Raw genomic sequence first — 18450 nt, forward strand, 5'->3', positions numbered from 1 at the left:
CATTCTGCCTTCTGAACAAGACGATTCCGACTGATCCCTACCGGGTATTATCCATGATGCTTTAACCAAAGCGAAAACGACCATGCGAGACGCAGTTGTTCGTTTCAATCCCTCTTTTGCCTGGACCGCCCTTTCGGGTTTTCAGTCCACCAGGATACCCATTTTTGCCCAAGTCGCCTTCTCAGGTTTTCGACTTGCCGGGTGTACATTTTTTCATTTTATCCCTAATTTTTGCCCGAACCTTTCTTTCTGTTTTTGGTTCGCCAGGATGCCCATTTTTGCCTGGACTATTTTGTTCTTTTCGTCCAGCGGGTCTCTTTATACGAAGTATTTTTTAACTGCGTCCGCATTCACAGGGGATGGAAAATCCTCACCATCCATGGTCGTTAACAACAAGGCTCCACCAGAGAAAACCTTCTTGACCACGAATGGACCTTCATAATTCGGCGTCCATTTGCCCCTCCGATCGTTTTGGGGAGGAAGGATCCTTTTCAGCACCATATCACCTACGTGATACACCCGAGGTCGCACCTTCTTGTCAAAAGCACGCTTCATTCTTTGCTGATACAACTGCCCATGACAAATGGCTGCAAGCCTCTTTTCCTCTATCAGGCTCAACTCCTCGTACCGGGTCCTTACCCATTCAGCCTCTTGCAATTTCACGTCCATCAGGACTCTCAAAGAGGGAATCTGAACTTCAACAGGTAATACAGCCTCCATCCCATATACCAACGAGAAAGGAGTTGCCCCAGTAGATGTACGTACCGACGTTCGATACCCATGCAACGCAAATGGCAGCATCTCATGCCAATCTTTGTAGGTTACCACCATCTTCTGCACAATCTTCTTTATATTCTTATTGGCTGCCTCAACCGCCCCATTCATCTTCGGACGATAGGGAGAAGAATTGTGATGCTCAATCTTGAATTCCCGGCACAGTTCTGCCATCATCTTATTGTTCAGATTAGAACCATTATCAGTAATGATTCTCTCGGGAACCCCATATCTGCAAATGATGTCTCTCTTGAGAAATCTGGCAACGACCTGCTTCGTCACATTCGTATAAGAGGCTGCTTCAACCCACTTGGTGAAGTAATCGATAGCCACTAATATGAACCTGTGCCCATTCGAAGCTGTAGGCTCAATCTTTCCAATCATATCAATGCCCCACATAGCAAACGGCCATGGAGACGACATCAAGCTCAACGGATTTGGAGGCACGTGCACCTTATCAGCATAAATCTGGCATTTATGACACTTCCGCCCAAAATTAAAACATTGGGCCTCCATTGTCATCCAGTAATAACCTGCCCTTAGCAGCTTCTTCACCATTGCATTCCCACTGGCATGGGTACCGAACGATCCCTCATGAACCTCTTTCATCAATTGGCTTGCTTCCGCATCATCAACACATCTGAGCAAGACCCAATCAAAATTCCTCTTATACAAAACCCCATCCTTATTCAGATAGAACACCATGGCTAATCTCCGCAGAGTCTTTCGATCCTTCTTCGACGCTCCCTCAGGATACTCTTGCGTCTCAAGATGGCGCTTGATATCGTAATACCACGGCTTCTCATCATTAGGTGCCGTATCAACAGCAAACACGTAAGCCGGTCTATCCAGACGTCCCACTTCAACATTGGGGAACTGATTCCACCTCTGGACCTTAATCAAGGCAGCCAGAGTAGCCAAAGCATCTGCCAAAGGATTCTCCTCTCTGGGCACATGATGCATCTTCACCTTGGTGAAAAACGTCAACAATCTCCTCGTATAATCTCGATACGGAACCAAATGAGATTGATGCGTATACCATTTCCCGTTAACCTGATTTATCACCAGAGCTGAATCTCCATATATGACAAGGTTCTTGATTCTCAAATCAATCGCCTCCTCAATCCCTAATATGCAAGCTTCATATTCAGCTACGTTGTTGGTGCACTCAAATGTTAGCCGGGCAGCAAAAGGAATATGAGATCCTTTCGGCGTAACCAAAACAGCACCAACACCGCTTCCATTCACGTTAACGGCCCCATCAAACATCAGAATCCATTCAGATTCAGGGTCAGGCCCCTCCTCCGGGATCGGTTCCTCGCAATCTTTCGATTTGAGAAACATGATGTCCTCATCAGGGAATTCAAACTTCATCGGTTGATAATCATCAATGGGTTGCTGGGCGAGGTAATCAGACAATACACTCCCCTTGATCGCTTTCTGAGAGGTGTACTGTATATCATACTCAGTCAAAATCATTTGCCACCTCGCAACCCGTCCGGTCAATGCTGGTTTCTCAAAAATGTACTTGATTGGATCCATCTTGGAAATCAATAAAGTGGTATGAACCAGCATGTACTGCCTTAGTCGGCGAGCAGCCCAGACCAAAGCACAGCAAGTTTTCTCAAGCAGTGAATATCTTGTTTCACAGTCGGTAAACTTTTTGCTAAGGTAGTATATGGCATGCTCTTTTCGACCAGACTCGTCATGCTGCCCCAATACACACCCCATAGACCCCTCGAGGACTGTCAAGTACAGAATTAATGGTCTTCCCTCCACAGGAGGCATCAGAATCGGAGGCTCCTGCAAATATTCTTTTATCTTTTCGAATGCCGCTTGGCAATCATCATTCCACCTGACCGTTTGATATTTTCTCAACAATTTGAATATTGGCTCACACGTGGCTGTTAGATGAGATATGAACCGTGAAATGTAGTTCAATCTACCTAAGAAACCACGAACCTCCTTCTCTGTTCTCGGTTCAGGCATTTCTTTTATCGCTTTCACTTTTGCAGGATCAACCTCGATTCCTTTCTCACTTACAATGAACCCCAGCAATTTACCAGACCGCACTCCGAATGTGCACTTGTTCGGATTCAACCTCAGTCTGAACTGTCTCAGCCGATCGAACAACTTGGCCAAATCTACCAAATGCCCCTCTTCTGCTTGGGACTTTGCTATCATGTCATCAACATAGCATTCAATTTCATGATGAATCATATCATGAAACAAAGTCACCATGGCCCTCTGATAAGTAGCACCGGCGTTCTTGAGACCAAATGGCATTACCTTGTAACAAAAGGTACCCCACGGTGTGATGAACGTTGTTTTCTCCATATCATCTGGCGACATTTTGATTTGATTATAGCCAGAAAAGCCATCCATGAAGGAAAACACCGAGAATTGAGCTGTATTATCTACCAACACATCAATGTGAGGTAGCGGAAAATCATCCTTCGGACTAGCCCTATTCAGATCTCGGTAGTCCACACACATTCTCACTTTCCCATCTTTCTTCGGGACTGGCACGATGTTCGCAACCCATGGCGGATAATTAGTGACAGCAAGGAAGCCAGCATCCCACTGCTTCTGCACTTCCTCTTTAATTTTCATTGCCATATCAGGTCGAGTTCTGCGCAATTTCTGCTTCACTGGAGGACAATCTGTTCTCAACGGTAGCTTGTGCACAACAATATCGGTATCCAACCCTGGCATATCTTGATAAGACCAGGCAAAGATGTCGACATACTCTTTCAACAATGCCACCATTCTGCCCTTGACACTTTCCTCCAAAGCAGCCCCGATTTTCACCTCTTTCTTAGCCTCGTCGGTACCCAAATTCACGACCTCAATCTGTTCCTCGTGCGGCTGAATCACCTTCTCCTCTTGTTTCAACAACCGGGCTAACTCCCCTGGCAGTTCACAATCTTCTTCGTCTTCTTCTTCAGCAAGATAGATCGGATTGTCGAAGTCATACAAGGGTGTAACAGGGTTGTTATCAATGAGATCCGGAGAGGAATCGCATCTGCATGAATGTTGATTCATGCATTGCTTTAGAACCGGTGTGACAAATTGAAAAAGAAAAATGAAAACATTGCCATTTTTATTTGTTTTTATTTTTAAACTGCAAAAATAAATGAAAAACAAGGAACACCGCTTTTGATTGAAAAACATCCTTTTATTCATGGTGCGAATTTGCAAATTTATGACATGAGGTGGCCCTTACAATGGACCATTACGTGTCGGGCAACACGTATGGCTTTCATGCATATAAAAATGAAAACAAGAAAAATATTACTCTTCAAGGAGAGTGACCCGGATGATCTCTTCGGCCTTCCAGTTCTGGATTTCCATCCCTGGTGTGCACGGCTTTATCTATTGGTCCATGTCGCAGTCACTATCAGTATCTTCACCCATCATGCAGACGTGATCCGGATCCAGCATTCCGGCGCTTGTGAAGGTTACTGACGTACGACATCCTCTTCCTTGCCCAGACGAGCCTCTGCCAGGCTGATATCCAACCCCAAATCGGTCTTTCTTCTCAGGGATCTCCATCATTCTGCCCCAACCAGGAGCCTCTCCACTCTTGACCACTTCAGCAACCTGCCTATATGAAGCGATAGACGGTTTCTCCTCTTCCTGCTTAGCAAACAGGGCATTCTCCACCTTAACGGTTTCGAAAGCCTGACTGGGCGTCTCCCATATTTCTCCATCCATCTCCACATATTTGAAAGAAGACAGGTGGCTGACAAAAATGTCCTCCTCTCCACAGACAGTGACGACCTGACCTTCCCAGATATACTTTAGCTTCTGGTGCAAAGTCGATGTAACTGCTCCCGCAGCATGAATCCATGGGCGACCCAACAGGCAACTGTATGCCGGCTGAATGTCCATGACATAGAAAGTCGACTTGAACACCTCAGGTCCAATCTTCACCGGCAATTCAACTTCCCCAAATACAGCCCGTTTTGACCCATCAAAAGCCCGCACAATCAAATCAGTCGGGGTCAAAATCAATCCATCACAGTTAAGCTTCGCCAAGGCCTTCTTTGGCAACACATTCAATGAGGAGCCGGTATCAACCAGCACATGCGAAAGCACGGCTCCTTTACACTCCATAGCTATGTGTAGTGCCCTGTTGTGGTTCCTGCCGTCCACTGTCAGGTCCATATCCGTAAAGCCCAACCCATGGCTAGCATGCACATTGGATACGACCGTCTCCAGCTGATTGATGGTGATCTCCTGAGGAACATAAGCCTTTTTCAGAATTTTCAATAAGGCCTCCCTATGCCCTTCTGAGCTCAGCAACAATGAAAGAATCGAGATCTTGGACGGAGTTTGCTGCAAGTGATCAACCAGTTTATACTCCGACTTTTTGATGATTCTTAAGAACTCTTCAGCTTCATCATCAAATTTGTTGTCCGACCCCGCAGGCGCCGGTGTCACCACAGGAGTACCACCATTATCCACCACAGACTTTCCCTTTGCCCTGGCTAAAGCCTCGGCCTTTTCTTTTTTATCTTTTTCTTCCTCCCCTCTTCTCAATGCATCAGGAGCAAACAGCCTACCGCTGCGAGTGAAACCGCTGGGACCGGCATTATCCACCTTTAGCACGGTGGTTTCACTTGCAGATTGCTCTTCCCACTTCTCCCCATTATAGTACACCTCCCCACCATAATGCCACGGCACGACATCATCTTTGTCATAGGGAATCGGCCCAGGTACCGTGATGGTAACTGGAGCCTCCTCCACAAGGTTAGACAAATCCACCGGGTCGTAATAAATGGTTATGGTGGAGACCTCTTCCTTCGCTTCCTTGTCAGCCCTCTCAACCAAGATAACCCCTTCGTCCATCAGCCCTTGGACACACTTCCGCAGAAGCTCACAACCATTCACAGAAGTAGTGCACTCAGCACACTCGTAGCCGCAGCCCGGATAAACCCCATTCTTTAACAACTGCCTCTTGACCTCAGTCAGAGGCGTCCTCAGCTGATCAACATCAGACAACCCAACTCTATTCTCCTCGGAGATTGCATTCACCCCCCTCTGACCATGCTCAGGCATGGGATTCGCATTGACATTGGGAGATGGAGCAAAATTGATTGCCTTTGAATCCACTAAATCTTGAACTGTGTGCTTAAAAGCTTTACAATTCTCAATGTTATGCCCAGGCGCACCTGAGTGGAATTCACACTTCGCGTTCTCGTCATAGCTTGCTGACCTTTGATCAGGTCTCAAAGGTGCCAGGGTTCTGGTTTGCACAAGCCCCAAATCTGCCAGTTTCTTGAATAAGAAGGCATAGGTCACCGGAGGCCTATCAAATTGACGGTCCTGCGCTCTGCCCCGAACTTGATAACCAGCCCTTTGCTGCCTCTGCTGAAAGGGTTATCTCTGTTGCTGTTGCTGCTGTTGTTGCTGTGCAGGTTGAGGCTCAGCAGGGATTGTTACCGCAGCAGTGTGCTGGAAATAACGGTCCCTACTGGGTCCACGCTGAGTATAAACGGCACTGGTGTCTCCTTCCTTCTTCCTCTGCCCACCATTACCAAACGGTTTTTTCGATCCTGAAGAAGAAGAAGATGCATTACTCTGAATTTTACCCAACTTCAACCAACTTTCTATCCGCTCTCCAGCTACCACAATATCGGAGAAATTGGTGACAGGACAACCCACCATCCTTTCCGCAAACGGCCCCTGCAGGGTCCCCATAAACAAGTCAGACATTTCACGATCCACCAGAGGAGGTTGCACCCTCGCAGCCAGTTCTCTCCATCTTTGAGCATACTCTTTAAACCCCTCATTGTTCTTCTGAGACATACCCTGCAGCTGGGTACGACTCGGGGCCATATCAGCATTGAACTGGTACTGCTTGAAGAAAGCGTCCCCAAGATCCTGCCAGCTCTTTATATCAGACGATTTCAACTTAGTGTACCACTCCAGGGAGCCTCCAGACAGGCTGTCCTGGAAAAAATACATCCACAATTTCTGATCCGTCGTATACGCAGAGATCTTGCGGACGAATGCTTGAAGGTGAGTCTCTGGGCAAGAACTCCCGTTGTATCGGTCAAAAGCAGGGGCTTTGAATTTCTGCGGAATAACGATCCCCTCTACCAGCCCCATGTTAGACATATTCACCACTTCGGGAGTGGCATAACTCTCGAGCACCTTAATTTTCTCAGCCAGCAGCTGAATCTCCTTATTCTGAGGTGGAGCATTATACGGCACAAACGGCTCGTTCTACATCGAGAACTGGTCAGCCTCCCTGTCTTCCTCCTGATCTTCGTCGAACCCATAAAACGGAGGCACAAAATTATCTTTCATATTCTGACCCGGTTGGCCACCAGCACCACCAAGGCCGCCAGTATTGTTCACGAGACCCACAGTCGTCCTCTTTCCGCCGTCTCGAGACCCTTGCCCCTGGTTGGAGACTCCATCCAGGTTAACCCCACTGTTTGCTGCAGAAGCCCGCTCGAGCTTTTCAACCTTGTCTGCTAGAGCCTTCTGACCAACTGCAAAGCCTTGCATTATGTTGATCAACTCATTCATTTTATCTTTTAGCTCAAGCATATCTGCACTGGGAAGCTCCATGAGTCTGGATGTATTCCTTCTGGTATAATATCTGTGAGGGCGTGTTGAGTGCAAAGGTACGGTTCTTCGAGCGCGAGCAATGATTCCTGTCACAAACAAGCACGTTAGTAACAAACACCTGCAAAATAAAACACAGTTATTATGATCAATGCATGGATGCAGTGTCTATCCATATGAAGGACACTTGGTCTCTTGATCCTGGCATCACTGAGACAGATAATAATCCGGCATCAATATTCAGTCATTCAGCATTTGATTTCATCGTGTGGCTCGGAGATATGTGATTCGGCATGATACCCCCAACCATGTGTGTGCTTGTGCGAGTGCATACAGTAAAGCAAATAAAGCTTGAAAACCAATCAATGAATGAAAAATCACCATAACATAACCAAATAGGGCACAATCAGTGCCATAGTCATACATCAACCAGATAAAATTCAAATACAATCCTCCAGCATAGGAAAGAAATACAGACAAGTGAATTCCGTCAACAAGCCTGACGGTAATCCAACACAAATGAAAGATCTAGCTAGATGAGGGTCCCACAGAGGGCCCTATCTCATCTTCCATCCTCGCGAACTCTACGGCGAACCTGAGCTCGGTGTTCTCCTGCTGCAGTCTCCCCACTTCTTTCTGATGAATCTTCATCTGCCTGAAGTAGTGATCTCTCTCTGCCATGTAGTGATCTCTCTCAGCGGTGATCTTCAGATTCTCTGACTCCTTAACCTTCAGCTTTGCCTCCCACTCAGCAATGAGACCCTTGACTCTGTCGTCCCTCTGATCCTTCACCAAGATTTGCCTTCTCTTCTCATCCTCAATAACCTTCGACGCTCTGAACAGCTTATCCTTAGTGATGTCGTGCTCCCGGTTGGATGATGCTAAAGCTTGGCTGATCTTCCCATAGTAAACTGTATCCATCTCAAAGCGCTTGGCTGCCAAGGCATGTCGCTTGTCTTGATCTTCCATCTTTGTTTTGATCTCCTGATTAGCTGCCTGAAACCGAGCAACACTTATCTCCAATTCCACTTTCTCTGTAAGTAACTGATCTCTAGCCCTTTTCATCTCAAGGAATTCCTCCATGCTGACAGAAGCACTTGGACCCTCAATCATAGGACACACAGGATCACCTCCAGGAAATGGTAGAAATGTAGCTTCAATCCTCTTCCGCAACCAATCCTCAAACAAAGGAAAATACCGACTGTTGACTTTACCATAAGGAACCTTACCCTTCCTCTGAATATCTCGCCACTCATCCAACACTTGCCTCAGCTTGGTTTGGTTACCATCAATCGGGAAATAAAAGGACTCCTGAATCTCTCGCCCGAGAGGAGGACCCTCTACAGCAAACCCCATCTGTCTCCTGAGAAGCGTTGGGTTGTAATTAATGCAACCCTGAACTCCCACCAAAGGCACATTAGGTAAACTCCCACAACTACATATAAAATCCCGTCCAGCCAAACCATTATGAGTCCAAGCAATATCATCAGCCCGCAAACCCATCAACCTGAAGGACCACTTGACACTGGGATCAATCTGAACAAAGGCACCTCGAGAAGGCAAATACCCCATAAACCATTTGAAAAGCAACTGAGAACAGCATCTGATCAAACCACCACGCCTCTTCGCATTCCTATTATGCACCGAGTAGTAAACATCTCCGACCAGAGTAGGAATAGGGTTTCTCTGCATGAACAATCTGATAGCATTATGGTCCACAAAATTCTTCTGATTAGGAAACAGAACAATCCCATAAATGCTCACGGCAATCAATGCACACACCGTCTTCCAGTTACCCAAAGCAGCATGTTCCTTGGCATTAGCCTCCAAGAAACTCAAATGAAACCCGGGTAGCTTCCCCTTTTCCTTCAATCCTTCCTTGACCATTTCCGAACTCAAATAAAGAGTACGTGAAATTCCAAGGACATCTGGCTCTGATCTAGTGACATGAAAAGGAATCTGATCACGGATCTGAATACCCAGGATGCTGACATAATCCTCCATCAGAGGTCCCAACAGGTAGTCTGGAAGCACAAAGCACCTCAGCCCCGGGTCATAGAACTGGAGAAGAGTATGAATGACACTTCTATCACTGTCAGTGAGTCTGAAAACCATCTTCAGGATACTACCGTATGCCTCTCTGAACATCCCCACATGGTCGGGAGTAATCAATGCTATCATCTCCTTCAGCGCACCAATCTCAGGATCGAAGAAACTGTAGACAACATCGGGCTTCAAACCGGTCCTCATCTCTGAGCAAAGAAATCTCTCAACCAGGATCTCGATCAAAAATGTCCCTGCATATGGGTAAACATGTGTTAGATGCAATTAATGCAAGATGTAATGATGCTGATGAATGAATGCAATGCGTTGCCATCCTCCAAGCCATCTGATCATCTGCACTAAATCTGGTCTCTGAACTGATCATAACCATCTGAGGAGTGTACAATCATCAATCAGACCCACGGGTTCCGAAATAAACGGAAGACAGATACATCATCATCATCATCAGTCTCTGAGCAGACATACCACCACCATCTGAATCGGCCCGGGGAATCCTGAAATAAACGGATCCCCACTGATAAATATCTCGGCCCGGGGAATCCTGAAATAAACGGATCCCCACTGATAAATATCTCGGCCCGGGGAATCCTGAAATAAACGGATCCCCACTGATAAATCACGGACAGCACTCCGGTGTCTCTGAAATAAACGGCCATAAATCCGACTTATAAATAAGACCCACGGAACAAAAGTCACCATCTGAGCCCATCTGATTATGCATCTGACAGAATCACCCTCCCCTCACAGGTAAATTCTAATCAGGTCATCCTAAGGCGGATAGTAGTCTCGACAATCGGGCGGAGATACTCAATGGGTTTGCCCTTTCGGGTGTGCCATTGTAGCTCCCTTAAGATCGTCTAAACCAAAGATCCGGGAAATGATCGGTCACCAGAGTCAACAGCTCAGATGAAGTAACTAAGCCAAAGTGGATACTCCACAGAGGAAAGCACTATCAAACGAACCTCGTCCGGCTTGTGGTACATCACGCCGCCAGGCACGTGTTAACCTAACACGAAAGAGGCGACATGAGACCACACTAGTCCTAGGTGTATACTCGGGCCTGGGTTTTAGCCCCACTCAGAACACCCACCCCAAACAGAGGAACCACCTGCACAGAGGACGGCAACAACATGATAGTATGATGCATGCAGACATTAATGCAAATATACACTGGTTAGAATAATAAATGCAATAAACGACACACAATAAGCAACCCAAACTAATCCTAAAACGCTAGGAAGGACTCGCTTAGGGACGATGGACCAGCATAGGTCTACATCGGAAGTTCCCCAGCAGAGTCGCCAGCTGTCGCATCCTGCGAAAAAACAACCGGCGGGACTCAAATAAAAACACAACACAGAGCCGCCACTGCGCGTTATTTATCCCAAGATAGGGAAAGGAAACGCTCAGAGAAACCTGGAAAGGAAATGGTCTTGCGACCAAAGAGAAAGGGTAAGGGAGTCGGTTACGCAAGGGGAAGGTATTAGCACCCCTCACGTCCGTCGTACTCGACGGGATCCACGTTCTAAAATAAAGAATAGGTTGCTATAACATCACACACACACACGGGGAACGCAGGTTGGGTTAGGAGGAACGAGCTCGATAAGGTATCGCACCTTATGCCTACATATCTTGTCTGGAACAAGAATCAGAGCCACTGTAGTTCGACTTACGCACGCCAAACAATACAAACATACAAACAAGCAAGGGTGGCAAACATGGATCCCGACAACCACTGGATGGAATTACGTCAGCATCCGAACCAAAACACACTCAAAAGGGCAAACGTGGAGCCCGACAGCCAATCACTGGGCTTACGTCGGCATCCGAACCAAACACGCAATCAGATAACAAGTAAACACACACAAAAAAAAGAAAAAGGTTGCCCGGAGTGGTCTCGCACGACCACCTGCCTACATACCTCGTCTGGAACAAGGATCAGGGTGATGTAGTTCCCCTGAAAGGGACTGCATTACTAGCCAGAAACCAGGGAGACACAACACTAGGGAGACTACGACTCGAGCCTAGATGTTGTCATGCACAGTCATCCCTAAGTTCAGTTTTCTATCCTACTTGCATAAGCAAACTACTCCTATCCAGGAAAGAAGCAAGCACACAAGCATACAGAATATAAGCATACATCAAATGAGAACAAGCATCTCAAACAAGCACGTCAATCAGATATCCACATAGCACGCACTATAGCCAAACAAGGGGGCTCAATCAATAGGTTTGACTGCCGAAGCGAGTCGTCTGTACGGGCTGGGTTTGCTCTTAACCTTGCCATTACGAGGCTAAGGTGAAGCAGATGAAAAGGTGAAGTGAGGATCAGACCTCACAGCTCTTATCCCTAACCAGGGAGAGCTTCTGACAAATGAGCATGGGTCCAGAATAGGGGAACCCTTCTATACTCGATGACTCCGACTCGATTGTGCGACAGCACAGATCTTGGGCTTGTGTTCTCAATGCTACAACCATGTAATGGGAGCAATGAGAAGACTCACAGAATAGTGGGGGGTAGACTGCATACCCCTACCTTCCACCAATTGCCTTATTTAAAGGACTTTCACCTGCCTGGCACGAAAAATAAACAACCACAATCATTGCCTCTTAAGGAGGACTTCAGACATTTGCCCGGCCCGGTAACAGCCGGGTCTCCCAGACTACATGAAGTCAAGAGGACCTACCTCAAGCGGTTTACACAACCGAGCAGCAGCTACCAAGCAAGTTCTTAAAAGAACTAGAGCGACTAAAGGTACCTGGAATGGCAGTGATGAAACGAACGTTCTTGAGCTTTAACTTCCACAAACAGATGGAACTTGATGATGGAGAAAGTGCTTGGAATACTTGCTTCAGATCCAGGTCGCTTCTAGTGCTCCAAATCGCAATTTGCCATGAATGATGCTTGTAGGTGCAGTCGAGTTTTGGTGCGAATTAGATGCTGAATACCACAAACAGTCCAAGGAGATGTTGATTGAGGATCAATGCAAAAGGAATTTCCAAGATTGATCAAAGATTGATGAAGTTCTTTTGATTTGAAGTTTTTGTGTTCTTGAAGAAAATTTGAGAGAATGAAGAGTTTTCAGATCTGGTTTTGGAATATGTGATTTTCTGTTAGGATTATTGTGTGATTAGAAATATATATGTGTGCTTAAACCATGATTAACCATGCTAATTAACCAAATTGCATTTGTTAGTGAAAATGGTTAATTTCAAGTAAGGGCAAAATTGGAATTTCACATGCCAGCTCATTGCCACCTCTTTGACAGCTCACACAACTTTCAAATGCCATGTGTGAGCTGTTGCCACTTGTTTCACCTTCATTGGATATGCCATTCTCATTTTCACTATGTAATTGCACTTTGTCCAATTTTTGCACTTTCATTCTACAAGTCAAATTCCAAACCACAAGCCTTATCCATGAAATGATGATTCCAAGAGGTTTCAAATGCCATTTATGAGGTGTAGCAAAAATCCCCACTCAAAAATTCCAATTATTTCACAAGTTGGACAATTTTGCCCTTGGTCCATTTTAACTGTCCAGTTGAAATTTGACTTTTTGCACTGGCCACTTTTGAGAAAATCCAATTATACACCATGAAAGTACATGTCAAATGGAGTTTGTGCATATAAAGAACTTGCAATTTGGACAAACCATGTGGAAATTATGGCCTCCTGATTATGGGTCATTTCTGAAATTCACTGAGCCCTAATTTTCCAACCATACATGGGACTTTCAAGTTCTTGGACTTTTTGGAAAGGTGAGAACAAGATCTACAACTTTCATGCTGAACAAATTTTCATTTGAAGCATTCTTGGACACGTGGTCTTGAGGTCAAAACTTTCCATTTTTGGAAACTTCAATTACAGGTCACTTTCTATTTTTTGCAGTTTTTGTCCTGACTTGATTTTCTTCATTCTTAAGCTTTGAGATGTCAAATAACACTTGTTCCAACATGAATTAAGTGTATCCAACTCATTTCCACCCCCAAATCCATCAAATCATGTACAGTTGACCACAGTTGACTTTTTCAACTGACAGATGAAATTGGCAATGCATTGATCCATCTGAACCCCAATCCTCTGATGAAATGGCTCAAGGGTGAAACCCTAGCCTCAATAAGCACAATATAATCACATTATGAACCCCATAACCCTCATAGACCCCATCTCCTGATCATGCCCTGATTGGCCCAATGCAACTGATTAGGGTTGACCAGTGGTCAAAACCCTAATCTCAAGGAATCTGCCTCCATCTCCTGATGAAACCCAACCATAATGATGATGATGTATCACTTCAATCAAGATGAAGACCAATACCCTCTGAGCATCACAAAAAACCCTAATTCACAGTCCAATCCTCAGATGGCCAATGATCAGTCAATAAACCCTAGGCTTGCGCTTTGACTTCTTCATCTTCTGATCAAGACTTGGGAGAATGGCTTGCACAATGTAACCACATGATATGCAATATGCAATGCCTAATGACCTAAAAATGTATGCAATATATTAAGCTTAGTCCCAAGAGAGGAGGGCAAATTTTGAGGTGTTACAGATGTTTGAAGGTATCAGTTGATATTGCAATTGAGCCGAATGCAGCATTACCATATCCTAGCGATGATTCAGATGCAACAACGGTGCACGAAGCAGTAGGTTCGTTTGTTGCATGGCCGACAAACCTCATATGCGTAGGATATGAGGTATGCTTAAAACTTATGTTAACTTTAATGTGTATATTCAAAGTTTAAAATTTATGCTTAAAATTTTACTTACATATTTTCCTTGGTTATGTTAAATAGACTCCCACAAAATCCAAATCAAAAGATAATGCGATTCCACGACATATTTTCCTTGATCTAACTATTTATATGACATGTAGCTTCAAGAAAATGAGGTTAGCAATGCCTCCGCACAACAAAAAAAGGAGGTTAGCAACGCCTCCGCACGGGTAAAAAGTTCTGGTGCTAAGAAGACCGTAGCTAGGAAAAAACCTACCACCAAGTATAGGTCGTGCCTCAGGACATTTCTAGAGATGACCGATATACCGACCGGAGGTGTTCGGACTGTACATATGGAGGTAGGGATTTTCGGCTTTGATTACGACCAAATGATTGGTAATGAAGACTTCATGCAAGTTTTTAGTCATGAAGAAATCGGCGTCACCGTTGTCAATACATATATTAGGTAAATCCGGTCTACTTTGTTTTATTAATTAAACAACTTATGTTAATGATGTTTACTTTATGTTAATCAGGTTTACTTTATGTTTCAAAAGAGGTGTTAATGATGTTTTTATATTAGGTTTTTGTATGACAAATTGATGCGCCCCAATGGTTTGGACGTGTCATTCGGATTCTTAGCACCCGCGACCGTCAACTTAGGTTTAATCTTAAGTAGACCGGATACCGTGACGGAGTACGTTCTTCGGATCCTCATGGACAATAAAGATGCGGAGAAGTTGTTTTTTATACCGTTTAATACCGGGTTAGCATTTCATTCTAAATTCATCTATTATAATTATTTTCCAAGTTACCATCTAACATTTGTCTAATCATTACAGTGGACATTGGTTGTTGCTCGCAATCAATCCTATCCGAGAAATTGTGTATTATCTTGACTCGTTAGGAAATGATTGGACAACATACCCGGATATGAAGGTCCTAATTGACACGTAAGTGAGAATGTTCAAAATTTTTCTTAGTTTATGTGAATTGTTCTAATTGCTTCATTTTTATTTTATTAGCGTCCTACAAGCTTTTCGGGCCCAACGAGATATCCAAACCTCAAGGAGGGGCGCCAACTCCATTACATGGATTAAAGTGGCGGTATATTTTTAATTACCACATTTTTTATTATATTAGTGATGACACTTGATAAAACTTAGGATTTATAATCCATATTTTTTTTTTCATATGTAGTGTCCTCAACAACGTAATCAAATAGATTGCGGGTATTTCATGTTGAGGTTTATGCGAGATACTCTTGCTTTGGGCCGATTAAAGATTCCCACCGATGTATGTATTTCTAACTTATGAGTTATTTTTATATTTACACATATCTCATATAATTAAATAGTTGGAATTAATTCAAAATATGTTATATTATTATGTAGTACTTTGAGGAATTCAAGTGTGCATTTTATACAAAGGATCAAGTGGACGAAATCAAAGAGGAGTGGTGTCAATTCATGATAGAGCTCAATGTTTGTTCATAAATTTGTGTAATTAATGTGTACATTTGTAGTATATGTAATGACTTGTAAATGTGTACATAAATTTGTATATATTTTGATACATTTAAGGCAAAATTGGTTTGAATTGGTATATATATATATATTTGTTAGCCAAAAATTGGTAGAAAAAAGGCCAAAATGGCATATATAAAATGTGATAATTGTCTGTCAAAATCTGGTTGAAAACAGGTAGAAATTCTGGTTTATAAACCTGGAAAAAATGTGGTTTAAAACAAAAGCTTCAAAAATTTTCGTATACCTTAGACAGCGCTTTTGTAAAAAGCGCTGTCTAAGGGGGGGATTAGAAAGCGCTTTAGGCAAAAGCGCTGTCTAAGGGGGGGATTAGAAAGCGCTTTAGGCAAAAGCGCTGTCTAAGGGGGGGCTTAGACAGCGCTTTTTGAAAAGCGCTGTCTAAGGTATACCTAAAAAAATTAAAATAGGAGGGTCTTAGAAAGCGCTTTTGGCCAAAGCGCTGTCTAAGGTGGTGGGGCTTAGACAGCGCTTTTCAAAAGCGCTGTCTAAGGTATACCTAAAAAATTTAAAATAAGAGGGTCTTATAAAGCGCTTTTGGCCAAAGCGCTGTCTAAGGGGGGGGGGGGCTTAGACAGCGCTTTTAAGATTTAAAAAAGCGCTGTCTAAACCTTTAGCAGCGGAGGTTTAGACAGCGCTTTAAAGCGCTGTCTAAGGCTAAAAAAAGCGCTGTCTAAGGTCTTGTTTGTTGTAGTGAATATATTTTATATTAATTTTTAAATTTTAAAATAATTAATAATAAATTTAAGTGCATTATCGGTGTAAGAAATTCTACATAGACGTTAAATCAAAATCTTTATATTTTCAAGTGAATATTATATTTTATTAAAATAATTTAATTAAAAATATTACAAAACCTAAAAAAATTAAAACAAAATACATTGTCTCTCTCAACATAACATTGCCTCTTTCTCCTTTTATATATATATATATATATATATATATATATATATATATATATATATATATATATATATATATATATATATATATATATATATATATATATATATATATATATATATATAACCCAAGTCTTTATTAGATTTCAATTAAATTAAAATTAATATAAAAAACAATAATAACGTGTGTGTAACACGGTGGAAGAATTGACTTTAGTTAAATGTTGCGGATAGCAAGAGTCGCCACCGACTTTTATTTTATCTAAAAGGAAAGGACATAAAAGAACAGGAAAGACCTTAAAAAGATTTTGAGTTCGGGGGATAGGTTATACAAAGGGAAGGTATTAGCACCCTTTATATCCATGGTTATCCATGGGCTCTTAGTTACTTAGCTCACTTTGTTTGTTTACAAGAGTGTAGTGTGTGATTAGAAAAATTTCTTTAAGTACTTTGTAATGACCCTCGTATGGGTGTATACAAAGCCTAGTTTAGAAATTGTGAGGTGTAAAAGTAATTTTGAAAAGTGTGAGCAAGTAACTATGAGATACCTACCCTAGATTAAGTCTTTCGTGTTCTCGTATATTCTTTCAATGGTAAGACTGTCCCTATTATTAAGGAATAGGTAGTCATTACCTTGGATGTGTTTAAGGGACGGACGTAGGGTCATCGTATGGTCAATGAAGGCAACATAAGGGGTGTCTTTAGCAACTCGTAGGGACTATCATCATATTTACCGAAGGGACAAGATCATTATATCGTAGGCAACCTCGTAGGGACTTGATCTTTTAAGTTTATAGGGACTTGATGATTTTTCTGTTTGAAGGGACTTTGCTTAAGACACCCCTATTTTCGAGGGACTTGACCATTTAAAGAAGGCAACCAAGAGGAATACCCTAGGAAGTACAGATGGCGATCAAAGATCGACTTACGTGTGTGAGTGTTATTTTTCAGATATTTGTCTTGAATTTAATTTTCTAAGTTCAATTATTTACAGTTAGTTTTTTGCACTCCCTAAATTACTAACCACGCAATAAATATTTACAAAAATAAAAGCAAGAAAAATAAATTCCTAAATTATTACATGGCTATGGGACAGATACATAATAATCAGGCGAGAAAGAATAAATTTACAACCTATACATTTGTTCCTAACATTATAAATAAAACAAAATTAAAATAAGGAAAATAATGAAGAAAAATAGAATAGATAAAAGCAAATAATAATAAAATAATAAATAAACAATGGTAATAAAGCAATAGTAAAATAACAATAATAATAAAGTAATAATAAAAAGGTTAGAATTTTAAAAGAAATTATTTTAGGTTAAACAAGTTAGATTTTTTTAGAAGTTATTAGAAAAATATGAGTTTAAAATAAATTAGTAATAATAAAAGAATTTAAAATACATTAATGTACAAATTATAAAATAAAAGAGTTATATGAAAAATATTAAGTTAGTTATTTACAAAATAAATAAAGATTATAGAAAATATCAAATTATTAGATTAATAGGTTTATTATTATTATTCAATTAGAAAAATGGTCAATTAGATTTTATTTACAAAATATATAAGGATTTATTATTATAAGTAAGTAATAAAAAAAAGTTATTAAAATAGTTAGTATTTATTATTTATTTACAAAAAAAATATAAAGGTTATAGAAAAATATTAAATAATTAATTTAGTAGGTTTTCACGCCCTATATTACTAAACCACGCAGTTAATATAGGACCAATGGCAGAAATTTAAATGGCAGAAAATAAAATCCTAATTATTACAACGCTTTGGTGCAGTTACATAATAAAGATGACGAAAAGTAAAACTGAAAATATTACAAGTTAAAACTTAAAATATTACAAGGGC

This window comes from Lathyrus oleraceus, chromosome 3 (genome assembly GCF_024323335.1).
Source record: "Lathyrus oleraceus cultivar Zhongwan6 chromosome 3, CAAS_Psat_ZW6_1.0, whole genome shotgun sequence".
Taxonomy (NCBI): Eukaryota; Viridiplantae; Streptophyta; class Magnoliopsida; order Fabales; family Fabaceae; genus Lathyrus; species Lathyrus oleraceus.